Below are 27,751 nucleotides of genomic sequence, written 5' to 3' on the forward strand. Positions count from 1 at the left end.
CAAGTCATTATTAAACAGATTTTTCTGTTAATTCAATGTATGATTACCCTTTGCCTAGGTACTTTTAAGGGCTTTTATCCAAAATAAAATTCATTAAAAATGCAATTAGAAAAATCTATTGTTAATGACTGCTTGAGTGACTGGCTCATAATTGGCTCATTACAATAAAAAAGCCACTGTTTAAAAATCTTGACAATGAGATACAGTACAGAGTGAACACTTCATTGTAAGGCCCTATGTGATTACAAGATCCTGAAGGTGAAGCAGAGAAGCATGCATATCTGAGACTCCAGCAGAACTTTCTCTTTTACATCAGTACAGTGAGTTAGGTCGTGACCTAGCATGGGCTGTCAAAGTAGGAGTCCCTCTTATTTACAGTGTCCCACACTGAAGAGTAAACTTAGGTAATATATTCCACTTAAATGCTAGCATTCAGACTCCTCTTTGTTTCCCTTCCCTAGAAATCTTTTCAGTTGACTTAGATTACCAAGTCGTAATCAGGAAATCTTTAGTTCTGTTGGGGCTAAACTAACAAAGACAATATTGTCATACAAGCCATCATTATTACCTGCCCTTTTGTTAATGCAGGAAAGCTTGCAAATAGCTCTTTTTTAAGCTCCAGAATTTTTGTTTAAGCATTCCTAGAGATTGTTTTTGTTCTAGTATTTTGGTGATTTAATATTTGCATTACATTATTTTTAATTAATTAATTTTAATTCATTTAATTTTTAGGCCATAAATTGCAGGTAAGATAAAAATACAGACTTGGTGATTCAGGAAGGAAAGTAAACTGTACATGATAAGGTTTTTCCTTAACAAATTAGTTTTATTTCTCTTTTTGTGTCTTGGGCTTGACATACTATGGTTTTAATAATGAACTTGCGATGTCAAACATCAGCTGTCCTTTGCGAGTATCAAATTTTAAAATACTGACAAGTATAAATAAGAATGATCATTTAAATCTCTGCTTAGAGTTCCACCTATAAGGTAAAAATCGTAAGTTCCAACAGTAGTTTAAAGGGCTTCTTTAATGAGCCCTATATTTCCAAAATGCTCTTCCTGTTGGAGGCTAGAAAAACAGTAAAAGTTTTAAAGACTGCCGACTCCTGCTTTTGTTTAGTCTACAACAGCAATATTAATGTTGCTTTTGTGTTCTGATGAGTGACTTAGGTGTAATTTTTCATTATATGTATTAAAAGTTGAATTATTTTGAACTTTGAACTTTAGACCAGCCCATGTGTGAACCTTAGTGTATAAACAAGGCAGTAACTTCAGGATCAGAATCACTCAAGACCACTCATATTATTAAATGCAATCCATGAATGTTGACATTGGAATTTAATATAAATTAGGAAAAAACTCTCAGTGAGATACTCAATAGTTTTTAAAGAAATAAGACACATTTAATTGACTTCATTGTAGCTTAAGTAACTAAACTGCTCTGAGTATTTCATCATTGCTCTGTTTGTGCTACTTTGCATTTCTCTCATCACCTTATTTTGTAACCTTTGCATTTTTTTTTTCTTTTTCTCAATAGAATTAAGAGGAACTGCCTGCAGAGGAAACCACCATTTAAAACATGGTGGAAACCACATTGCTTAATGGTTGCATTTTTCTTTAAAGATATACTTAAAGGCAGTTTACCTCTTCTCTTACAAGCAAAAACTGTATTGTGAGTTTCCCCCACTTAAGGCTGAGTGAGACAGCTTCAATCTACCTCACACTTATATGCAGTTGGGCATGTAAGCTGATGCCTTCGTGATTTATAAGTGTAATTTAGTAAACCATTTAGTAAATGCCATGGTGTGTCATACCAGTGCCAAAATATTTTATACATGTAGGAATTAGAGTAGCGGGAAAAACTATTGAGACTAAAACTTCAGTGTTTGTTTGGTTCATGTGGATATCTTGTAATATTTTTAATCTGATGGCTATTCATGATCAAGTTTTGTGACTTGGAGACAGGCCTAAAATTTCTGACTTCTTATTGCCTTTATGTATTTTACTGTTTACTTAAAGATTGCTTGTGTAGATGGTAGAGTTCTTTGTTCACTGGAACTTCAAGGAAGAGTCTATACTTGTATTACTATTTAAACAAAAATATTCTCTGCATATTGCCAGGTTTTTAGCCATTTTATAGGCAAATAATTACTAATTAAGATTATGATGTCTCTTATGATATATTCATTTATTTTCCCATGTCCAGAGCACATTGATTTTGAATAGTAAAGAAGAGCTACATCTATTCATTTATCAAATGTGTTCTGAGTGACTGCTGTGTTCTGGGTACTGGAAACAAATATCAGTAAGAGAATGTCCCAGTTCTCTAAGAGCTCATAGTCTATATTACTAATGACAGAACAATATTATATTGTGATGATAGAGTTGGGTTTTTTTTAAACAAATATTTTGGGAATGTAGAAGTAGGAGAGAGATTAGCTTTACCTGGGGAGGGTGCAGAATGGGTGGTTTGGAAAATACAGATGAGTAATGATTCATCAAGAGAGAATGAAAAATGACTTCCCAAACTGAGAAAACATTCTGTGTGCAGAAGAAGATGTGACAAAGTATGGTACATACTTCTCAGAGTTTGATGATTAGAGGATATGCGTAAGTAATTGCAGGAGTAGAAGTGAGAAGGTAATTTTGGAGCAGGTTATGAAGAGTCTTGTGTGCCTTGCTGAAGAGTTTGGAGACCCTATTTTGTAGGTGATGGAGAGTCATTGAAGGTTTGTAAGTTAAAAAGCATAATGGATAGATTTGATTTTGTAGCAGTGTAGAGGAAGCATAGGGAGAAAAGAGATGGAGGCTAGGTCTTTCGAATATGTTGAAATCAAGGTATCTCAAAATAGGAAGTAATGAAACTAAATAGGGAAAAATCAAGACTGGATAGATTGATGGTAGTGATTATTAGTGTATAATTAATAATCAAAGTCATGTGAGTAAATATCCTTACCCAGGGGATGAAGTGGTGCATAGTGGGAAAGAACTGGGCTCTGGTACCTGGTTTCTCAGTTACCGCTTACTAGCTATGTGACTTTGGGCAAGTCGCTTTGCCTCTTTGTGCCTCAGTTTACTTTTCCATAAAATGGAAATAAATACTGCCTACCTTATAGAGTTGTGATGCGGACTGAATAAGTTAATGTTGTGTTAATTATTATTATTAATGTTATGCTATTATTTAGAATTGAGAGTCTTTTTTTTTTTCCCATGAAGTGTTTTGATAAGGAGGAAAAATGGCTAATCAGTAGAAGGAATGCATTTTATAAGATGAGAGAGATTGGGATGTGTTTATAAGTTAAGAAAAAGTAGTCCATAGAGAGGAAGTTGTTGAAGTCAAGTGGCTGAATGAGATCCAGGAAGATATGGAGGTGATGGTGTGAAGAGCACAGGATCGTGGGTTAGCTCTGGACAGAAGAATATAGATATGTTTAGAAAGGAGAAATGGAATGATAAAGGACTATGTGTCCTTTGCTGTTTTTTTTCTGTGGTCTTGGAGGCAAGACCATTTACCTCAAGTGGGTGGAGATGATGGAAGTAATTAAGGGATTTGAGGAGAATTTTAAACATTTGGAATGATCCCTTTGGAGAAAAGAAAAGGGGACTGATTGCCAAACTGCCCGGAGCCCATGTGTGGTTAGAAATCAGAAATTTGAAAAGGAGATAGTTTTTAAAATTTAACTTTCACTTAAATTGAAAAGATTTAGGGATGTTTGGTAAGTAAGATCACTTTTAAGGAAGCAGATTACTTAGGTACTTATATCAAAGGTAAGTAGTAAATATAATTTATTATGGAATATATAACTAAAGCATTCCAGAAACCATAGCAGATAGCAATTGCTAAGTAAAATTTCTATGAGAATAATCTTCCATACTTCAGAGGGGAGAATACAGCATTAGTATGAACTTAAATGAATACAGCTGCTGAAAGATTATATTTTCTGGGCAACAAGCAACAGATGATACAGTCACTTTATGATGGTCACTTAACTATGTCAGTGATGAAAGAATCACATACCAGAAAACAGTTCATAGATTCAAACATAGTCCTCCCTTTCTAGTATTAATAATGATCCTAAATAGAAATAGGTGCCTAAACTGCCTGCTTAAGTGAATTAAAAGCAAAAATGAGGGGCTTCCCTGGTGGCACAGTGGTTGAGAGTCTGCCTGCCTTTGCAAGGGACACGGGTTCGTGCCCCGGTCCGGGAAGATCCCACATGCTGCAGAGCGGCTGGGCCTGTGAGTCATGGCTGCTGAGCCTGCGCATCTGGAGCCTGTGCTCCGCAATGGGAGAGGCCATAACAGTGAGAGGCCCGCGTACCGCAAAAGAAAAAAAAAAAAAAAAAAAAAGATATCCACAAATAAGTTAAATAAATGTCTGCATAACAGTCTAGTGTTGCAATTTTTCTATATTATGTATAAATTGCTTCAAGAGTTATTCCAAGTAGCTTTTTTATTTTTCAAATATTCCTCTTTAAATGTTTATCCTGTATTTAATTTATAAAACAGTAGTCTCATTTTTAATAATTGAGAATAATCTTTAAAATATTGTCGCTGAGTTTACATTAATTTATACTACAAAGGATGAATAAATATCCCAATGTCAACTACTTACTGTTCTTTAACTGCTGAGAAATGGGCAGCTTATAGTTTGGATTCACCAGTAGAAAACAAACAAACTGAATGGGCAATTATTTGTCAATAGGAGAACAGTGGTTGGAAATAGTAATGTAGAGATTCTGGTGGTATTTTGTTTCCTATCACTCTGGTGGCTATTTAATTCTTAATTTTTCTTTTTCTTTCTTAACTTTAGAATGAGGAAAATTTTAAGCATGTATAAAAGTAGAGAGAATAGCATTATGAATCCCCATATAGCTGTCTCCCAAATTCAATAATTTTCCACTCATGGAATGCTTCATATAAAGTATACAGATTCATATGATGTCTTGGTGCCAGTATAATTAGCTCTATCTTAATTATAGATATAGAAAACTTCAGAGTAGCATTTAAAATTGTCAATTTGCATAAAAAGACTTCGAAGGAGTAAGTTTTTCCTCTGACTGAGCATTTTAAAGCCATCGTTTTTATTGTTTTCCAGTTAGGAAAATTAAAGCATCATAGTTCTAGGTTATTTATCAAATGAGAGATTGAAGTCAAGAATATTTGCCACCGCTTACCACGCCAGATAAGGGTCCATACGGCTTTGTTCTGGATTCCCATCGTAACTTAAAGGGAAACTTTAACAATGTCCGGAGCCCTTGATGTCCTGCAAATGAAGGAGGAGGATGTCCTCAAATTCCTTACAGCAGGAACCCACTTAGGTGGCACCAACCTTGACTTCCAAATGGAACAGTACATCTACAAAAGGAAAAGTGATGGCATCTACATCATAAATCTGAAGAGAACCTGGGAGAAGCTTCTGTTGGCAGCTCGTGGCATTGTTGCCATTGAAAACCCAGCTGATGTCAGTGTCACATCCTCCAGGAATACTGGCCAGCGAGCTGTGCTGAAGTTTGCTGCTGCCACTGGAGCCGCTCCTATTGCTGGCCGCTTCATTCCTGGAACCTTCACTAACCAGATCCAGGCAGCCTTCAGGGAGCCAAGACTTCTGGTGGTTGCTGATCCCAGGGCTGACCACCAGCCTCTCACAGAGCCCTCTTACGTTAACCTGCCTACCATTGCTCTGTGTAACAGAGTCTCCTCTGCGGTATGTGGACATTGCCATCCCACGCAACAACAAGGGAGCTCACTCAGTGGGTCTGATGTGGTGGATGCTTGCCCGGGAAGTTCTGCACGTGCGTGGCACCATCTCCCGTGAACACCCATGGGAGATCATGCCTGATCTCTACTTCTACAGAGATCCTGAAGAGATTGAAAAGGAAGAGCAGGCGGCAGCTGAGAAGGCTGTGACCAAGGAGGAATTTCAGGGTGAATGGACCACTCCAGCTCCTGAGTTCACTGCTCCTCAGCCTGAGGTGGTGGACTGGTCCAAAGGTGTGCAGGTGCCCTCTGTGCCTACTCAGTAGTTCCCCACTGAAGACTGGAGTGCTCAGCCTGCTACTGAAGACTGGTCTGCAGCTCCCACTGCTCAGGCCACTGAGTGGGTAGGAACAACCACTGAGTGGTCTTAAACTGTTCTTCCACAAACTCTTAAAATGGAAATAGGTTGATGGAAAATAAACAGTTTCTTAAAAAAAAAAAAAAAGAATATTTGCCACCTAGGTGTAAGGATTGAACTGACCTTGAGAATGTTCCATGCTAAACTTAAATTGGATGGGTTAAGGTCTGGCTTAAGAATGTCTTTGACCCATTGTGTAGTCCTTTTTACCTTGATTAGGAAATCTCTGAGAACTATTTTAAAATATAGCCACCCTTAAAAGAATATGAACAAAATTAAAATCAGAATGACTTCCTACTTTTTCTCTAGAAGATAAATGTAAAAACTTGAGTTTTGGAAGTTTTTTAATGAAGGAACAAAAGTATGATCAGAGTTTTATTTTAGGGTTAACTTTTCAGGAACATATTTATTCTGTATGTTAAAAAAACAAAGAAACAAACAACCAGACTGACTCTCCAGTACACAAATCAACTCAGTGGTTCCTAAAATGTTTTCTCTGTGTATAACAGAGACCAAGCCTTTGTTTTTCACTAGGAAGTTGAAGAAAAGTTGTAATGTGCAGCTAACTTTTCTGTGTTTTTTATCTTTTTTGTGAAACATGATGAATATTTCTAGGAAGAATTACTCTTGTTAGAAATTGACCCATGTTAGCAGTTTAGAGGACTAATTGAGTTTTTGACTAAACTAAATACTCATGCTAACAGGAAGGCTGCTCTGGCATCCAGGAGAGTCACTTTGCTGAAAAGTGAAAAAGCAAGCTAAGAGGCCATGGTTTTCAACAGAAAGTGATATAACTATGAAAGGAAGCTTCTAATGTTTTTCCATATCTTAGGTTGTTATTATTATTGTCGTTGATTGTCTTTATGAAATTAGGGGGAATATCTTTTGGAAAGAGGATGGGCAATGAGAGGGAAAAAAGGGAAGAAATACACGGACAGTCGTTTGAATGGAGAAATTCATATAATGCGTAAATAGAACTAAGCCCCATTTTATTTAACATAAAAAATTATCATGAAAAGAGAGTACATGTTAAAATCTGCTGGCTTGCAGTTTATTCCTAGTACAAACAAAATGCTGGACAATACCAGATTTGAGTGGGCATGGTGCCTTGTTCATATTTGGGTACCCCAGTTATTTTTTAAATGAATAAGTAAATGCCAATGAACAAAGCAGTAGAAGTTTAGCCTTCACGTGAACAAGTATGTAGTAAAATAACCTACACTGCTTGTAGAATGATAGGTTGAGTTATTATTTAAATCACAACAAAGACCCCCAAATCAATATATGCTTGTTAATAAAAATAGCCCTAGCACTCTCATCCTCCTTGATCACTAGATTACATTGCCAGCAGATGCAGTTCTGAGAAAAGGTAGTGAATATCAAATTAAATTGACTGGATCATATTGAGCTTCTTGTTAGTATGCTGAAAACATTTGCAAGGTGGAGAGTATAGCCATCAGTGATCTATTCATTGACTGTAACAATATCATTTGACTCATAGAAGGTATAAGATTCAGGACTGAGAATAGGAAGCTTCTAATCAAGGGAGAGCCCATCACTGACTTCCTAACCGTCAGCATTATATGGAGTGGTTATGATACTGATTATGTTGTGGCATACACTGATACATTCATTATCCTGGAAAATAGAGGACTTACTTAAAGGATAGGACCAAAAAATGTCCTCATATTCAGAATAGGGGTGAACCTAGAAAAATATGACAACTTCCCTAAAATTATTAACTTCACCTCTTATCAACTTCTTAACCTCTTTGCCCAGTGGAAAACAAGCCGCATTACAGTCTGTGACCTTGTTGACATTCAGAAGACTGAATGGTTGCTTTAGCAAGCTGGTTGTTATGGGTATGTTATTGCAGGAACCTTATTCCTGCTTCTTTCTATTGACTCTGCTGCAGCTGTTGGCAAGGTACTTCCTGAGTTAAATGGGAAGCTCACCATCATGACACCTCTGCACCTATGCCCGCCAGGCACACCTGTCAAATACACAGTGGCCAGAAAGTAGTGGAGCAAGCATCTGCTAGACCCACGAACCTGTGATTTTCCTTTGCTGCTGTGACTAGTTATTCTCTTTAATACTTAAACACGTTCAGTTATTGATAAAATGATTTTGGCTATGACAAACATGCTATTCACATTAGGACCCTGGGGACTCTATCCCTATAGCAGTAGCCAGCAGACCATCTCTCTTAACTCTTCCCTCTTTATCTTCCCTTTCCTCCTAAAACACACAGTGGAAAAATTACTATTTCACATCTAAACCTTTCCCCAGATTTCCATGGGTGTAGGTTCGGGGCCAGAGATATTCTTGTATTCTGTGTCATTAGTAAAATTTGGTAGGTTGGAACAGAGGAGGTACACATATCAGCCTAAAATGCATTTGTAATCAAAAGGTAAGTTAAGTCTCATAATCATCAGAAAAATAACTTGTGGGGGGAAAGGAAGGGAAGGGAGGGAGGGAAGGAGAGATGGGAAGAGAAAGAAAGAGACAGAGGAAGGGAGGAGGGGAGAGAGGATTCTGCCTTGGTGTAAGTTCTATAAGTCCTGCACTTAGACTGTTTCATTTGGTTCTGGTTGTAGTATCTCAAGAGAAATTTTGTCAAGAGCAAAGGGAATTGGAAAGGAGTATGAGAAGGAAGAACAAGGTCATTCTATATTTAGTGTTCTAGAACTGGCAAGAGACAAATTTAGGAAAATAGAAAAGTATAGAGTGGCTTTCTCAGGGAAGAGCAAACTACTGGAACTTGCTACTCTGAGAGCTACAACATTGTGGGATGGTTAAATAAATTATTCCCATGGGATATTTCAGTGCTAAAGCCTACATATTAACACATAAAAATGCATATGATTTAACAAGATAGAAAATTACACGTATACTTTGACAACATCTATGTAAAAACAACTGTATGAATTGAGACTAAAAGGGAAGATCAAAAGATCAAATTGTATTGACTCCCACAGTAGGCTGGCCTATTCCTGTCAACAGCGAAGCCTGTACTTCCCACTGGTGGCCATTTTTTAACTCTACTTCCTGGGAAGTGGGGAAATGTGGGATGAGGTGAGGGGAATGAGTAGAAAATTTCTAAATAACTTTAACGTTATGCTTTGATATCCATGTGACAACCTGTGCAAAATATCTGTGTCTTATGGTAGACAAGGAATAAGAGGATTCTCTAATTTTCTCCCAAGAGGTGATTTTATTTTTAAAAGTGAGAGTTGGGAGAAAGGAGTGAATGAGGGATGGGGAAGAGAGACTCTAGTACTCATATAAGTTCATGACTTTGCTGTTAAAAATGAGGGACCTGAGACTGAAAGGGGATTTTTGTTGTTGTTGTTGTTTTGTATTTTAAACATTTTATCATTCTAGATCTATTTGGGACAAGCCTGTCTGTGAACTTATAAACATCCAAGAGCATGGTTAGAAAGACATTTGAGATAGTATTAGGGGCAGGGGCTTTTAAACTTCTGAACTAAGGGACGTCTCTAAACTCAAGAAAGAGAAAGTACTAACTATTAAACTATGGTCTTGCGTGGTGCTGGGCTTAAGAATCTTGTATCTGCTCAACCTATAGCAAGTGAAGAGGATGGTTTGCGGAGTGATGAACTCATGTTGCATAGGCTTCCTTCTAGTATTGAAAAAATACAGCTCTATACAGTCAACAATAATAGGCCATTTTAACAGATGGCAATCTTTTGTTCTGTGGTCTTCCATTTGTGTGGTATTTGGTGTTTCTAAACTGTTATATGATTTTTACACTATTGGGTAATGTTAGTAGAATAATAATTGTTTTTTTAAATACCTCATACTTGCAGTAATGGCTTTGGAATGACAGTGGATAATATTAACTAAATAAGTTTGAAGATCAGTTTTGTGTCTTGGTTTTGTTACTTTTAACTATGACTTTGAGTTATCTTTTTCTCTCCATTGTATTTAGAGTTGATTAAAATTTTGATAGATTGACAGGGTTAGTATTATTTTTCTTTTCTCTCCTCCCCCGGGCCCCCACCCCCAAAATATAGAGATTGATTAAAAAAGAGGTTTTTTGAGGTTGTTTTGGTTTTCGTTTTGGTTTTACTGTCAGTAGTTAACCATATTATTGAGCTCTACTTTCTCAACTTCTGACTATGGATATGGTTACAAAAAATTTAGCAGTATCCTTCCCAGGACAAGAAAACTTTCTATGTGAAAAAGGAACACATTTTAGAGAATAAAGTTGATTCCAACTCTACTAGACAACTTTGTATCTTGGTGTCATTGATGGTTTCCAAAATGTGTAAATATTTGTAAATTCACTCCCGAACAATAGCAAGAATAAAAACTGCTGTATAAGGAAGAACTCACTAATATCTGTTTCTTGATTTCATAATATTTTATTTTTCAGTTTCATTAAATTTCATTCATTTATTTAACAAATATTCATTGAGTACTTACTGTGTGACAGGCCCTATGCTTACTGCTAGGAGTATAATGGTGAGCATCTGCTTACGGTCTAGTAATTAATGTCTATGTTAATTACTAATTAATTACATAATTAGTTGTTAGTGTCTACAGATATTAATGAAATAAACCATCTAAAACATAAAATTGCAGCTACGACAAGTACTACAAAGGAGAAGTACATGAGGCCATGAGGAGGAATTTAAACTGGTCAAAGATTATGAAAGGCTTTCTTGAAGTGAGGTTTGAGTGTAAGAAATTTCTCCAATTGAACAGTATCTGATTAAGTGCTGGGAAGGAAGAGCGTTTCCATCCCACTGATGGCTGTGAGCAAAGGCCTCTAGCAGGCAGGAGAGTAGCCTGGTGCGTAGTATGAGGCTGAGAGAAAACTAGTGTGGCTGCAGTGCTGAGAGTGAAAGTTGAGAGTGATATGTGAAGAGGCTGAAGTAGGTAGATTTGGGTAGAATTTACTTAGGTGGTTTTATTTGTAAGTACTCATCAAGGTGTCCACTTTGATACACTTTTCTGTATGTGCATTCTACCTCAATTAAAAAGTTTGCTTAAAATTTGTTTGGGTTCACTTCAGAGAATATTTTAGAAGGGTCCAAAGTTTTATATAAAAGAGCACCTTAGTAATTCTCTTATATCCACTCCTGGTTACCACTCTCCCTTCACTAAAGGCAGCCACTATCCTGGCTTCAATCACCATGGGTTATTTTTGTCTATTGTTAAACATAAAATAATTGGAATCATAATATTTATGAGTTTATATCTGGCTTCTGTTGATCCGTTTTATGTCTATGAGATACTTCTGTGTTTGCACAGAGCAGTAACTTGGTGCACTTTTATTGTAACATAGTATCCCAATGTATAAATATACCATATTTTGTTTATTCATTCTACTATGGATGGTCATTTAGGCTCTTTCTAGTTTGGGGCTGTTACAGAATATTTTGTATATATCTTTTGGTGTACTTGTAGACTCATTTCCGTTAGAAATGTGTATAGGAGTCAGATTGCTAGGTTATAGGGTGTGCATATGTTCAGCTTTAGTAGATATTACCATATAGTTTTCCAAAATGGTTGTTGCAATTTATACTCCCACCAGTAATATATGAGAGGTCCAGTTGTTCCATGTCCTTGTCAGCTCATGGCATTGCCACTTTAAAAAAAAAAATGTTAGTCATTCTGGTGGTATATAATGTTATGAATTATGATTTTAATTTGCATTTCTCTGCTGAGATTGAAAAGTTTTTATATGTCTTTTGGCCATTTCGATTTTTTTTAAATTTTATTTAATTTATTTTCTTTTTGGCTACATTGGGCCTTCGTTGCTGCGCACGGGCTTTCTCTAGTTGTGAGCGGAGGCCGCTCTTCGTTGCGGTGCATGGGCTTCTCATTGCAGTGGCTTCTCTTGTTGCAGAGCACGGGCTCTAGGCGTGCGGGCTTCAGTAGTTGTGGCTCACGGGCTCTAGAGCCCAGGCTCAGTAGTTGTGGCTTAGTTGCTCCATAACATGTGGGATCTTCCCGGACCAGGGCTGAAACCCATGTCCCCTGCATTGGCAGGTGGATTCTTAACCACTGCGCCACCAGGGAAGGCACCATTTCGATATCCTTTCTTGGTAGTGCCCTGTCAAATCTGTTGACAGTTTTTCTGTTTGATCCTCTCTTTCTCTCATATTGACTTAGGAATTCTTTATATTTCTGATATTGTTAAGTCCTTTGTTAGATAGATGAGTTGCAAATATTTTTTATTCTGTGGTAGAAAAACATCTTCTACTCTGCTTAAAATTTTTAAATTATCAATTTTTTTCTTTATTATTAGATAAGGCATCTCTATATCTTGGTTTTGGAATCTTTACCTACCCAAAAGTCAGAAAAGTATTCTTCTATACAGTCTTTTAGAAGCTATTATTCACTTACACATTTAGATGTGCACTTGAAATTGATTTGAGTATAGTGTGAACTAGGGGTAAAGATTCATTTTTTTGTCCCAAATGGATATCCATTTGTCCCAGTATTATATATTGAAAAGAGCTCACTATACCACATTGTCATCTTTGATGTAAATTAAGTGATCTTATACATGTGGATCTGTTTCTGAATTCCCTATTTTCTTCTGTTGGTTCATTTGTTCCTTCTTGTGCCATTAGAACACTTTTTAAATTAACTGCAGCTTTATAATAAGTTTACTATCTGGTAGTGTAATTTCTCCAACTTTTTTCTTTTTTAAGAGTGCTGTGCTTTTTTTCCAGCTATTTTAGATCAGGTTGCCAGTTTCTACAAGAATAACCCACTGGCATTTTGATTGGGATTATACTGAATCTATAAATTAATTAGAAGAGATCCGGCATCATTACAATATTGAATCTTTAATCCATGAATGTGTAGTATATCCCTCCATTTATTTGAGTCTTCTTTAATTCCTCTTAATGTTTTGAAGTTTTTTGTGTAGAAGTCATTCACATTTTTTTTTTTTTGCGGTACGCGGGTCTCTCACTGTTGTGGCCTCTCCCGTTGCGGAGCACAGGCTCCAGACGCGCAGGCCCAGTGGCCATGGCTCACGGGCCCAGCCGCTCCGCGGCACGTGGGATCTTTCCGGACCAGGGCACGAACCCGTGTCCCCTGCATCGGCAGGCGGACTACTCTCAACCACTGCGCCACCAGGGAAGCCCAATTCACATATTTTTTTAGATTTATGTCTGAGTGTTTTTGATGCTAATGCCAATGTGTATTAGTTTGTTAGGGCTGCCATAACAAAGTACCGCAGAGTGAGTGGCTTAAACAATAGAAATTTATTTCCTCACAATTTAGAGGCTAGAAGTCCAAGATCAAGGTGTCAGTAGGATTGGTGTCATTCTGAGGCCTCTTTCATTGGCTTACAGATGACCTTCTCCCTATGTCTTCATATGGTCTTCCTGTGTCTGTGAGTATATCTGTGACCTAATATAAGGTATAGAAGACCTACTCTTCTTATAAAGACATAGTCATAGTGGAGTAGGGCTCACGCATATGACCTCATTTTACCATATTTACTTCTTTCAAGGACTCATCTCCAAATACAGTCATATTCTGAGGTACTGGGGGTTTAAGACTTCAGCATTCGAATTTTGTGGAGACACAGTTCAGCCCATAATACAGTGATATCAAATTATTTGTTGCTGACATATAGACATACAATTTTAATTTTACATATTGACCTTGTATTATATAGTGATCTTGCTAAACTCACTTATTAATCTCATAGTGTTTGTGTTAACTGTTTTGGATTTTTGTGCATAATTACATCACCTGTGAATAATGGCAGTTTTATTCCTGATCTCAGAATGAAAGCCTTTAGTTATTTCACCGTTAAGATAACTTGCCATGGGCTTTTTGTAGACACTTTTATCAGATTACAGTAGCTTTCTTTCTATTGCTCATGTTTCTTCTTTGTTTGTTTTTTAATCGTGAACTGACTTTGAAGCTCTTACACTGTATGAATGTTAATTGTTGCTGTAATGGAGACAAGTTGGTAGAATTTATTGATGGATAATTTTGATATGGAGAATGGTGGAAAAGAGAAATTTCTTGTTTGAAGTATGAAGTTTTGTTGAAAAAGTTAAGAATTCAGCAAAAGTTAAGAATTCAGCCATCTAGTATTTCTAAAGATACAGGTATTTATAATCATCAACACTTGAGTATTTTAACATGATTTTTATTTTTTTTAGTTCTTGCCAACTAATGTTGTTATCCAGTTTATTTTCAGTTAATAATGGAAATAACTGCTCTGGTTTCTTTGCTTTGGTATTTTGAAGTTTGGTGCTCCAAAATAGTGAGTATGTGCAAAAGTTAAGCTGTGCATTGCACAAATAGCTATCATTTTAGAGAAATCTGAAAATCATTAAAAAGTATGTCATTCAGAAATAGATGACTCTACAAGCCAGAAGGGAGTGGCAGGACATAATTAAAGTGATGAAGGAGAGAAACCTGCAACCAAGATTACTCTACCCAGCAAGGATCTCATTCAGATTTGATGGAGAAATTAAAACCTTTACAGACAAGCAAAAGCTGAGAGAGTTCAGCACCACCAAACCAGCTTTACAACAAATGCTAAAGGAACTTCTCTAGGCAAGAAACACAACAGAAGGAATATACCTACAATAACGAACCCAAAGCAATTAAGGAAATGGGAATAGGAACATACTTATCAATAATTACCTTAAATGTAAATGGACTAAATGCTCCCACCAAAAGACACAGAGTGGCTGAATGGATACAAAAACAAGACCCATATATATGCTGTCTACAAGAGACCCACTTCAGACCTAGAGACACATACAGATTGAAAGTAAGGGGATGGAAAAAGATATTCCATGCAAATGGAAATCAAAAGAAAGCTGGAGTAGCAATTCTTATATCAGACAAAATAGACTTTAAAATAAAGACTATTAGAAGAGACAGAGAAGGACACTACATAACTATAAAGGGATCGATCCAAGAAGATATAACAATTGTAAATATTTATGCACCCAACATAGGAGCACCTCAATACATAAGGCAAATACTAACAGCCATAAAAGGGGAAATCGACAGTAACACACTCATAGTAGGGGACTTTAACACCCCACTTTCACCAATGGACAAATCATCCAAAATGAAAATAAATAAGGAAACACAAGCTTTAAATGATACATTAAACAAGATGGACTTAGTTGATATTTATAGGACATTCCATCCAAAAACAACAGAATACACATTTTTCTCAAGTGCTCATGGAACATTCTCCAGGATAGATCATATCTTGGGTCACAAATCAAGCCTTGGTAAATTTAAGAAAATTGAAATTGTATCAAGTATCTTTTCCGACCACAATGCTGTGAGACTAGACATCAATTACAGGAAAGGATCTGTAAAAAATACAAACACATGGAGACTAAACAATACACTACTCAATAACGAAGTGATCACTGAAGAAATCAAAGAGGAAATAAAAAAATACCTAGAAACAAATGACAATGGAGACACGACGACCCAAAACCTATGGGACGCAGCAAAAGCAGTTCTAAGGGGGAAGTTTATAGCAATACAATCCCACCTTAAGAAACAGGAAACATTTCGAGTAAACAGCCTGACCCTGCACCTAAAGCAATTAGAGAAAGAAGAACAAAAAAACCCCAAAGTTAGCAGAAGGAAAGAAATCATAAAGACCAGATCAGAAATAAATGAAAAAGAAATGAAGGAAATGATAGCAAAGATCAACCAAACTAAAAGCTGGTTCTTTGAGAAGATAAACAAAATTGACAAACCATTAGCCAGACTCATCAAGAAAAGAAGGGAGAAGACTCAAATCAATAGAATTAGAAATGAAAAAGGAGAAGTAACAACGGACACTGCAGAAATACAAAAGATCATGAGAGATTACTACAAGAAACTCTATGCCAATAAAATGGACAACCTGGAAAAATGGACAAATTCTTAGAAATGCACAACCTGCCAAGACTGACTCAGGAAGAAATAGAAAATATGAATAGACCAATCACAAGCACTGAAATTGAAACTGTGATTAAAAATCTTCCATCAAACAAAAGCCCAGGACCAGGTGGCTTCACAGGCGAATTCTATCAAACATTTAGAGAAGAGCTAACACCCATCCTTCTCAAACTCTTCCAAACAATATCAGAGGAAGGAACACTCCCAAACTCATTCTACGAGGCCACCATCACCTTGATACCAAAACCAGGCAAGGATGTCACAAAGAAAGAAAACTACAGGCCAATATCACTGATGAACATAGATGCAAAAATCCTCAACAAAATACTAGCAAACAGAATCCAACAGCACATTAAAAGGATCATACACCGTGATCAAGTGGGGTTTATTCCAGGAATGCAAGGATTCTTCAATATACACAATCAATGTGATACACCATATTAACAAGTTGAAGGAGAAAAACCATATGATCATCTCAATAGATGCAGAGAAAGCTTTCGACAAAATTCAACACCCATTTATGATAAAAACCCTGCAGAAAGTAGGCATAGAGGGAACTTTCCTCAACATAATAAAGGCCATATATGACAAACCCACAGCCAACATTGTCCTCAATGGTGAAAAACTGAAACCATTTCCACTAAGATCAGGAACAAGGCAAGGCTGCCCACTCTCACCACTCTTATTCAACCTAGTTTTGGAAGTTTTAGCCACAGCAATCAGAGAAGAAAAGGAAATAAAAGGAATCAAAATTGGAAAAGAAGAAGTAAAGCTGTCACTGTTTGCAGATGACATGATACTATACATAGAGAATCCTAAAGATGCTACCGAAAAACTACTAGAGCTAATCAATGAATTTGGTAAAGTAGCAGGATACAAAATTAATGTACAGAAATCTCTGGCATTCCTGTACACTAATGATGAAAAATCTGAAAATGAAATCAAGAAAACACTCCCATTTACCATTGCAACAAAAAGAATAAAATATCTAGGAATAAACCTACCTAAGGAGACAAAAGACCTGTGTGCAGAAAATTATAAGACACTGATGAAAGAAATTAAAGATGATACAAATAGATGGAGAGATATACCATGCTCCTGGATTGGAAGAATCAATATTGTGAAAATGACTCTACTACCCAAAGCAATCTACAGATTCAATGCAATCCCTATCAAACTACCACTGGCATTTTTCACAGAACTAGAACAAAAAATTTCAAAATTTGTTTGGAAAAACAAAAGACCCAGAATAGCCAAAGCAATCTTGAGAACGAAAAACGGAGCTGGAGGAATCAGGCTCCCTGACTTCAGACTATACTACAAAGCTACAGTAATTAAGACAGTGTGGTACTGGCATAAAAACAGAAAGATAGATCAGTGGATCAGGATAGAAAGCCCAGAGATAAACCCACGCACATATGGCCAACTTATCTTTGATAAAGGAGGCAGGAATGTACAGTGGAGAAAGGACAGTCCCTTCAATAAGTGGTGCTGGGAAAACTGGATAGGGACATGTAAAAGTATGAGATTAGATCACTCCCTAACACCATACACAAAAATAAGCTCAAAATGGATTAAAGACTTAAATGTAAGGCCAGAAACTATCCAACTCTTAGAGGAAAACATAGGTAGAACACTCTATGACATAAATCACAGCAAGATCCTTTTGGACCCACCTCCTAGAGAAATGGAAATAAAAACAAAGATAAACAAATGGGACCTAATGAAACTTCAAAGCTTTTGCACAGCAAAGGAAACCATAAACAAGACCAAAAGACAACCCTCAGAATGGGAGAAAATATTTGCAAATGAAGCAACTGACAAAGGATTAATCTCCAAAATTTATAAACAGCTCATGCAGCTCAATAGCAAAAAAACAAACAACCCAATCCAAAAATGGGCAGAAGACTTAAATAGGCATTTCTCCAAAGAAGATATACAGACTGCCAACAAACACATGAAAGAATGCTCAACATCATTAATCATTAGAGAAATGCAAATCAAAACTACAATGAGATATCATCTCACACCAGTCAGAATGGCCATCATCAAGAAATCTAGAAACAATAAATGCTGGAGAGGGTGTGGAGTAAAGGGAACACTCTTGCACTGCTGGTGGGAATGTGAATTGGTACAGCCACTATGGAGAACAGTATGGAGGTTCCTTAAAAAACTAAAAATAGAACTACCATATGACCCAGCAATCCCACTACTAGGCATATACCCTGAGAAAACCATAATTCAAAAAGAGACATGTACCAAAATGTTCATTGCAGCTCTATTCACAATAGTCCGGAGCTGGAAACAACCTAAGTGTCCATCATCGGATGAATGGATAAAGAAGATGTGGCACATATATACAATGGAATATTACTCAGCCATAAAAGAAACGAAACTGAGCTATTTGTAATGAGGTGGATAGACCTAGAGTCTGTCATACAGAGTGAAGTAAGTCAGAAAGAGAAAGACAAATACCGTATGCTAACACATATATACGGAATTAAAAAAAATAATTGTCATGAAGAACCTAGGGGTAAAACGGGAATAAAGACACAGACCTACTTGAGAATTGACTTGAGGATATGGGGAAGGGGAAGGGTAAGCTGTGACAAAGCGAAAGAGAGGCATGGGCATATATACAGTAGCAAACGTAAGGTAGATAGATAGTGGGAAGCAGCCGCAGAGCACAGGGAGATCAGCTCGGTGCTTTGTGACCGCCTGGAGGGGTGGGATGGGGAGGGTGGGAGGGAGGGAGATGCATGAGGGAAGGGATGTGGGAACAGATGTATATGTATGACTGATTCACTTTGTTATAAAGCAGAAACTAATAAAATAAATAAATAAATAAATAAATAAATAAAAAGGCATATGATACCAAATAAAGTTATAACTCAAAAAAAAAAAAAGAAATAGATTGATGACAAGGAGTAGTAATGATGGTAATAGAAATAGTAATAATAATAATAGTAATTATTAGTAATAATAACTAAAGGTAGTAATAGTAATAATAACTAAAGGTAATATTTTTTGAGCAAATAAAAATTGCCTACTTTTGATCAGGCACTGTTCTAAGTGATTTACATGTATTAATATACTCCTTACATTAACTCTATACTACTGTTTTATGTTTCCTTTTTACAGATAAGGAGACTGAGGCACAGTAAGACAAGTAACTTGCCAGGCTGCACAGCTAATAAATTATTGAATCATAATTGGAACCTAGGCAGTTGGCTCCAGAGTTTTCTCTAGAAGACTATGTTAGGCTGGGATAGAAATCTTCAATTTTAAAATAGAATCTTAAAATAGGTAGTAGTACATTTTAATCCCAGACTCAAAAAATATAGCAGGAACAATAAAAATGTTATTAAAATACCCTCATCTGAAATACAAGAGTTCTCTGCATTATGACTTCATTATTTGTCCCTGTGCATTTACTAGGTACATGATTCCTCTCCCTCCTGTTATTCTTTTTTTTTTTGCGGTATGTGGGCCTCTCACTGTTGTGGCCTCTCCCATTGCAGAGCACAGGCTCCGGACTTGCAGGCTCAGTGGCCACGGCTCACGGGCCCAGCCGCTCCGCGGCATGTGGGATCTTCCCGGACCGGGGCACGAACCCGTGTCCCCTGCATCGGCAGGCGGACTCTCAACCACTGCACCACCAGGGAAGCCCCCCTCCTGTTATTCTTAAACCATTTGTCTAACTCTCTGCCCAATTACTCCCCTTCCTACCTCAAGCGACTTCACATGTTTTATTTGTGACTACGGATGAGAGAACCTTGGTAGATCAGCATGAATCTACTACTTCTGAATAAAGAACTTAAAAGTTAGTGACCTTCCTAAGGTAGAAAATAGAACCATGTTAAAGATGACACTAAAAATCAGATAAAAGTAGTTCACACATTTAGAACTATGTTTGTCAAGTTCTGTCTTGTGTCTAGTAAACCAAAATAGTGGACTTCATTATTCATTTTTTTCTATACCTTTGCCCTGATGTTTCAGTGTAGTGGTTACAAGCCCAGACTCTGGAGCCAACCTGCCCTAGTAGTTGTATGTTCTTGAATAAGTTACTTAATCCCTCTGTGCTTCAGTTTTCTTATTAGTAAAATCAAAAGTAAAGGAACATACCTTATGAAGTTATAATGAAGATGGAATAAGATAATACATGTGAAACCCTTAGCAAAGAGCATGCACTTATTTAACACCTCAGTGATTGTTAGCAATACTCTCAGACTTGAAAATCTCAGTCAGCGAAGGCCATGGGAAATAATCCTTAGTGAGAAAATGTTTCTGAACTTTAGGAAATCTTATTCCTATAGATTACTATTACTGATAAAGAGGGAGGGAAATTTGTGGATTACCTTCTAGCACCCACATGATAAACAATTTTCATTTGTTAGTTGGCAAATATTCTTTTTTCTGAGTGAAAAACTTGAATAACATAATAGGTGAATTTAATTGTCTTCCTTCATTGGCCGCATGTTTGATGTTGACCATGGAAGTTCAGATGATTAATTGAAAATGCCACTGAGAAAGTGATTATAGGAAGAACTTGAAAGAACTTGGTTTAGGACATTAATTTCAGTAACAGTTTACTTTGTAGAAAAATTTTCTTTATCTACGAATTCAGTCATTTCACTTTTGACCAAGCAAGGTAGTCAACTAACCTTATGGCATTCTTGTTGACTCTGTGCCAGGCACTGTAAATCGATATCCATTAATTTTCTCTTCCCTAATGTTGCGCAGCCTTTTATCTGTCTTCATTTTTCTATTTTTTAAAAAAGAATATATATACATATATATGTATCTTTAAATTCCCAAAGCAAGCTGAGATGGCACAGTGTGTTTAAGCATTGTGGATTTCGTCAGACATCACATTCTTCCAGATATATTTTTCCAAATGGAAAGATGGCTCAACATTTTCTATTATTATTTTAGATGAAATGTTCTGCAATATGTTGTTGACATTGTACTGAAGTAAATACTGTATGCTCAAGTCTCTCAGGAACCCTCATGAAAATGAGATGCATGTCCCAGGAGGCTATCTCAGAAAAGAAAAATTCTAAATAAAATAGCATGAATGAAGAGGCACACAAGAATTTATTATAAGAAAATATTCTTTTTGTACATTCCTGGACCTAAAGAAAGTGAAAGCTTGGCACAACAGATTGCTATCATTATATGGCTCTATGTGGTCACATATACATAATAATTTATAATAGTTTTCCTTTTCTAGTCAAATAGACTGAGGGTATTTTGTTTTACAATGATGGAACATAGTTCATTTATTAACTATATTCCACATTCACTTGATCCACTACAAATCTCTCTTTATAACTGACAATTCAGGCTGCTTTCTTTTCTGGTTTCGGGGGATATATTTTCCTTTAAGAGGGACTAAGTGGGAGCCACAGAAATCTCAGACTTAGTGAAGTGCAGATTCACCCAAGAATTGAGGTGCAGTTGAAAAGGGGCCAGTGATTCTAGAGTAGGTTTAGTCCAAGTACAAAGATAAATGCTCAGTCTTCTTTTAGCCTTGGGTGTTTTAAGTTTAGGTGCACCTCCTGCATGAAGAACATTGCTTCAGGGCTTATGCATTTTCAGTAATTTTGTCTAATTGTTTGCTTGCCAAAAATAGTTTATTGCTTTTTGCTACTTTTTAAAAGTGTCGTTATTAGGTTGTTAATTAAGAAGAATGTTTAAAAAATCTTGTAATCCCATACCCAGATAACCTTTGCTGACATTCTAAAAAATAGTACATTATTAGACAAATAGAATTGCACATGAAGGTATAGAATTTGTTTTCCATCCCCCCAAAGCAAAACATTTAATAGTTTTTATATATTGCACCAGAAAAAATGGTTTTTATATTTAATATTTCATTATACGAAAAGCATCTTATTCTGTGTACACTGTAATATGAACATGAGAAACATATGGACCCTTTCCTGCAAAAGTTTGGTGAATAAGTTTTGGTTGTAATTCTAGTTAATATTTATTAGTATGCATCTTATTCTATTTATGATGTATTAGTTGGGTCTGTTTTAATCTAGAAAAAAATGTTTTAAGGACAGAAGGGAAGCCAATGTCATAAAACTGTAGAGCAAGGGACTGGAGTACTTTAAAACTCTTCTCTCTTATTTCTGCTTCTCTTTAAAAATCCACTCTGTTTTCTCTGAAAAGACTGGTTTTCTCAGATCCCCAGATTACGTGGTAGAAAACATGGCTGCTCCTAGTTTTCAAGGTTGTAACTCCCTTTTCAAGAGTCCGTCTTAGCCTGAGATTGAAATCTATTAGTTTCAATTTCAAATTTCTGAGAAACAACTGTTGGCCAGCTTGGAGTGCCCAGTTTTGAACAATTAGTTATTTCCACAGGGACCAAATCATCTTGTAAAAAATAGTTGTGGTTACCACATGGATGGTAGGTGGGTGTTTTGCACAAAAGAGATGCTGGACAGACAATTAAGTATGTATTTACTGTATTCATTGACTGAAATTCCAAGATGCTAGGTGATTTTATAGCTTGCTATGCACAGAGTTGCAGTATCAATCTTGTATTTTTAGGGAATTTAATATTAATAAAATTCAGTCTCATTTTTTTCTGAATTAAAATGTCTATGGCCCTCAACCAGATTTTTAAATTCCCTTGCCTGATTATAATTTCCTTTCCTCATCATTTTTATCTCTTTCATAGCCCTATACAACTTTATTTTACATAATGTACAATTTATTCTTTTTTTGTTCTTTTCAAACTAATATTTAATTACTTAAACTAACTAGTGATTTGTGGTCTCCTAAACTCCAGAACCATTTAGGGAAGAATAGTGGGTACTAGGAATGGCCCTGGACTCAGAAGCAGGAGCTCCAGTGTGAGTTTTGAATTCCCCACTTACTTACCATACTACTATAATCCAAATAGAACAATACTGTAAACTGTCAATTTAATTACAGGCTAGTGTGAGAAGGATCAAATAAGATAATATACATGAAATTACTTCATAAATTCAGAAATATTCTATCCAAACAGTTTTTAGACATTTGACTTGGACAGAGGGAGAGTGAAGCATGAGAAAAGGAAGCCTTGCCCTGCCAAGTGATCAGAGACTGATGAAGGCATGTGATTTGTTAGAAGAACAAAAGAGAGTTGAAAAGAACAGCTGGCCACATTTATGATATGTATAAATGAGAAATTACATTAGCTATTAAATATTGCTTACATCTAAAAATAATCCATGCTGATCTTTTGAGCAGAGGGTGAACCATAGAATAAACTTGTCTTTGTAATGACCTGATCCTGTAATGGGGTTGACAAGGGAGAATAAGACCATTTGGTTATTTTGACATAATAACATATCTTGACACCCGAACTGTGTAGTAATGATGTAAACATTAATAAGACAACACATGGCAACACAAAAAATCTTAATCCCCTTCTCCAAGAATTCCTAATTCTGAACTTTTGATGTGTTCCCCATGTGCCATTCAATCCCCATCCCCCTCCCTGCCACCCATGGAACTTTTGGCTCTACTACTTACTAGCTGTGTGACCTTGGACAAGTTATTTAACTCTTTGTACCTTAGTTTTTTCATCTGAAGGATATTAGTAATACATACTGCAGAGGATTGTTGTGAAAATTAAATTACACTAATACATGTTAAATGTTTAAAACAGTATCTGGTATGTGGTAAGTGGTCAAAAAATGTTAAAATAATCATTTTATTGTTTTTTCATTTAACGACATTTTCATTATTTTGCTTTGTAGAAACTTCTGAAATTTTGTTAAAAATAAGAAATGTTTACTTACATTTAGTTTCTGAAAATAATACTTTCTCTCTTGAAATTTTTATAGGGAAAAATTTCAAACATACACAAAAGTAGAAGGAGTAGTGTAACTAACCCAATTACCCATTACATATTGCATTTGACAGCCTCTAAGATGGTCCCCAATGATCTCTGCTTTCTAGTGTTCCTGCCCTTTTGTAATCTTCTCCCTTTGCATGTGGGCTAGACCTAATGACTTTCTTTTTTTAATTTTTAAAATTTGTTTATTGATATTTATTTATTTTTGTATTTTGGCTGCACTGCACGGCATGCAGGATGGTTCCCCAACTAGGGAATTCCTAGTTAATTATTTGTATTTTAGTTTTATTGAGGTATAAATGGTAGTGTGCTATAAAATACTCATTGTAAGTGTACAATTCAGTGACTTTAGTAAATTTATAGAGTTGGACAATCAACCACCATCTAGCTTTAGAACATTTTTACATCCACCAGTTTTCCTGTGCCGTTTGCCCTGTTCCCATACCCCAACCCAAGGCAACCATTAACCTGCTTTCTGTCTCTATGGATTTGCTTCTTCTAAACATTTAATGTAAATGAAATCATCTAATATGTAGTCTTCTGTATGTGATTTCTTTCTCTTAGCATAATGTGTTTTCTAGGTTTATCTATGTTGTACATGTATCAGTGTTTTATTCCTTTTCATTGCTGAATAGTATTCCATTATATAGGTATCTCACATTTTGTTTATCCATTCACCAATTAATGGAAAATTAAATTGCTTTCAGTTTTTGGCTAGTATTTGTAATGCTGCTATGAATATTCACATGTAAGTTGTGTGGACATGTGTTTTCATTTCTCATGCATAGGTACCAGGAATGGAATTGCTGGGTCATATGATAAATTTATCCTTAACTTTTAAAGAACTTACCAAACTGTTTTCAATATGACTACACAATTTAAAATCCCCATCTGCAGTGAATGAGGGTTTCCCTTTCTCTACATTCTCACCTCACTTGTAGACATTTTGATTTTAGATATCCTAGTAAGTGTGTATTGGAATCTCATTGTTTTAATCTGCATTTTGCTAATGACTAAAGATGCTAAGCGTCTTTTATGTACTTATTAGCCATTCATGTTCTCTTTGGTAATACTCACTTTTTAGTTATGTTGTTTGAATTCTTATGATTCAGTTTCAAGAGTTGTTCATATATTCTGTATACCAGTCTTTTATCAGATATATTTGCAAATACTTTCTCTTAGTCCATGGCTTATCTTTTAATCTTCTTAATGGTATTTTTTGAAGTGTGAATTTTTTAAGTTTGGCGAAGTCCAATATGTCAATTTTTTCTTTTATGAACTGTGCTTTTGGTGGTGCTTTTAAGCTAAGGCCATTCGAGTATTCTTTTGTATTTTCTCTTAAGTGTTTTATCATTTCAGCTCTTACTTTAAGTCTGTGGTGTAATATATTTTTAGTTATTTTTTTGTATATGGTGTGAGGAAAGGATTTGAATTAATCATTTGCACATAGATAATCAATTATTTCAGTACCATTTGTTGAAAACTATTCTTTCCTCCATTTAATTGCCTTGAAAACTTTGTCAAAATTCAATTGGCCATAAATGTGAAGGTTTATTTCTAGACTCTTAATTCTAACAGTTTAAATGACCTATATGCCTATTCTTACTCCAGTACCATTACCTTGATTATTTGATTTTATAGTAAATATAAAATGTTTAATTATCAGATACTATTCCTTTTTGTGTCCTATCTGCATAGGCTTACCATTGTCAGGAATGTGTAGCTAGCTTGGGCCCTCTCTGGTGTCTCCTGCATATATGTGTGTAGAATTTATCAATTGGTTCTATGCTGTTTCATTTTCTGGGTCTCCTGTTATATGTCTAGCTAGTCTGACAGTCCATTGCTTCACCCAACCGGGATTTCAGCCTCAGGCTACCTGAGTCCCTGGTCTTCTCACTTCATTTGCTGGGGAAATCATAGTTGGTACTGACCATGCCACTGGATGTGGAGATTTTACCATGGCTCATTCCAAATCTAGTCAGCCTTCTTTAACAATAAAACTGGTGATTTTTTCAGCTTCCCCTGCCTTGATATGGGAGCTGCTGCAGGCAAGAATGCCACAGGCTCCCAAAGTTCAGTAGTTTTTCATGTATTCAATGTAACCACTTCTTAATTTGGTACATACCTTTGATCAATTTCCAGATCCCCAAGATAGTTGTTTCTGACAGTTTCTCCAGGTTTATCACTGCTTTTGTGGGGATAGGATATGCTGAGAGTAAATCCACCAGGCCTTATTTTCTTTTTCTTTAACATTTTTGTTATTTTTTTTCAAAAAATTTTAAACATTTAGAAAGAAGGTAAAGGGAAGATGGAATCAAGATGGTGATGGGGGAAGACACTGAGTTAGCATCTCCCCACAACTAGGGTGCCTCCTGGCCACTGGTGGGGGACGCTGACGCCCAAGGAGACAGAAGGAACCCCCAAGTGAACCAGTAGGATGTGGGGGGACTGAGGGGGGAGGAGAAGTGGAGGCCAGACAGGATTGGTGCCACTGAGGCCAGGAAGATCAGGAGAGGCAGGTGCGAGGGACCCTCCAGGAGAAGCAGGAGAGGAGAAGAGGGCGATTGCCCCACCCACTTGGGCCCCAGGGAGCAGGCTGAGCTCCCAGGCAGATCCCCTGCCTTGAAAAGCCCCTTCCAGGCCATGTAGGTCCCTGGGGGCATAGGAAGGAGGCCAAGTGGAAATCAGGAGAGCCAGGTGGGAGGGGCCCTCCAGGACCAGAGGAGCAGGAGAGGAGAGGAGGGCATTTGCCCTGCCCACTCAAGCCCAGGAAGCCTGCTGCATTGCCAGGTGCGGTCCCCCACCCTCTGAGACCAGGGGTGGAGCGCATGCCTGGGCCCCTGCTGTTCTGTTGAGCCTAAGCCCCACCGCTGACAGCCCCCAGGGCCTTTTCCAGCCCTGTGGGTCCTAAGCATAGGCCATACCCACTGCCCAAACCTCACCCTTGCTTAGGCCCCACCCTCCACAGCCAAGGCCTTCCCCGCCCCCCTTTGTTTTCTCTTTTCCCTCCTCTTTTTTACTATTATGGTACTATTGTACCTTCTGGTTGTTGATTCATAAACATTTTTATTTTTATATTCTTTCTAACATATCTGTTAGTTTCGTAGTCTAATTTTATGTTTTACTTTGTTATTGTTCTCTTTTTTTTTTTTTTTTTTTTTGCCACTCCATGTGGCTTGTGGGATCTTGGCTCATGAGCCGGGGGTTGGGCTGAAGTTCATGCAGTGGGAGCTGTGTGTTGGAACCACTAGACTAACAGAGAACCTCAGACCCCAGGGAATATTCATTGAGGTGAGGTCTCATGGAAGTCCTCATCTCAGCATCAAGACCCAGCTCTACCCAACAGCCTACAAACTCCAGTGTTGGAAGCCTCAGGCCAAACAACCAGTAAGAAAGGAACACAATCCCACTCATAAAAAAAAAAAAAAGAGATGGCAAAACAATATGTCACAGATGAAGGAGCAAGGTAAAAACCTACAAGACCAAATAAATGAAGAGGAAAGAGGCGATCTACCTGAAAAAGAATTCAGAGTAATGATAATAAAGATGATGCAGAATCTCAGAAATAGAATGGAGGCATGGATTGAGAAAATGCAAGAAATGTTTAACAAAGATCTAGAAGAACTAAAGACCAAGCAAACAGAGATGAACAACACAATAACTGAAATGAAAAATACACTAGAGGAATCAATAACAGAATAACTGAGGCAGAAGAATGAATAAGTAGACTGGAAGACAAAATGGTGGAAATAACTTCTGAGGAGCAGAATAAAGAAAAAAGAATGAAAAGAATTGAAGACAATCTCAGAGACCTCTGGGACAACACTAAACACACCAGCATTTGAACT

General features: G+C 36.8%; 1 protein-coding gene and 1 pseudogene across 2 annotated transcripts in view; both read left to right on the forward strand.

Annotated features, from left to right (window-relative positions):
* DPH6 (diphthamine biosynthesis 6) overlaps positions 1-27,751 on the forward strand; it is a 177,494-nt gene that overhangs the window by 38,673 nt on the left and 111,070 nt on the right. The window lies entirely within an intron of this gene.
* On the forward strand, positions 5,190-6,226 carry LOC308614496 (small ribosomal subunit protein uS2-like; annotated as a pseudogene). The gene has a single exon. The product of its transcript is annotated as a small ribosomal subunit protein uS2-like (transcript).

The sequence above is a fragment of the Mesoplodon bidens genome, assembly GCF_964165515.1.
Source record: "Mesoplodon bidens genome assembly, chromosome: 3".
Classification (NCBI taxonomy): domain Eukaryota; kingdom Metazoa; phylum Chordata; class Mammalia; order Artiodactyla; family Ziphiidae; genus Mesoplodon; species Mesoplodon bidens.